Source organism: Theobroma umbraticum, unplaced genomic scaffold (assembly GCF_002168275.2).
Source record: "Theobroma umbraticum cultivar Fairchild unplaced genomic scaffold, ASM216827v3 scaffold_182.0, whole genome shotgun sequence".
Taxonomy (NCBI): domain Eukaryota; kingdom Viridiplantae; phylum Streptophyta; class Magnoliopsida; order Malvales; family Malvaceae; genus Theobroma; species Theobroma umbraticum.
Window position 1 is genome coordinate 14,938 of NW_018397291.1, and position 691 is coordinate 15,628.

Consider the following 691-nt stretch of genomic DNA (forward strand, 5'->3'; position numbering starts at 1 on the left):
AAATTTTCTAACAAAAAATTATTTGTTGGAAATCCATCGGAAAGTTTAAGGACCTAAAACAATTTAAAGCCTGCTAAAGTTACCAACGGAATTTTTTGTTCGAAAAAGCTATTAATAATAGAAATTTTCCAACAAAACATTCCATTGGAAAATTCTGTTGGTAATACTATTTTTAATTTTTTTTTACTTAAAATATTTAAATTTTTTTATAAATTTTATTAATTTTTTATACAAAATAGATATTAATAAAAGGAAATATATACATACTGAAGTTTATAATATTTAAATACGTAAATATATTTTCCTTTGTTTATTTTTTTATATTTTTGAAAACTTTATTCAATCATAAATTACAAATTAATAGATACAAATTCATTAATTTTATAACATTAAAAAATAGATAAAAAGAATATAATAAATTTTTTATTGTAATAAAAATACATAATAAGATCTAATAATAAATTAAACAAAAAATAATAATACTTTATGTGTGTATTAATATTAATTAGTTAATATACATAAATTAAGAAGATAGATATATAAAAAACTTATTAATATAAAATGTTTAAAATATATTAATTTATTATATGTATTTATACAAATTAGAATCATAGCTATAGAATACATATATATATATACATATATATAAACCTGTATTATATATTCACAAAGAAAAATCTAACGGATTGTA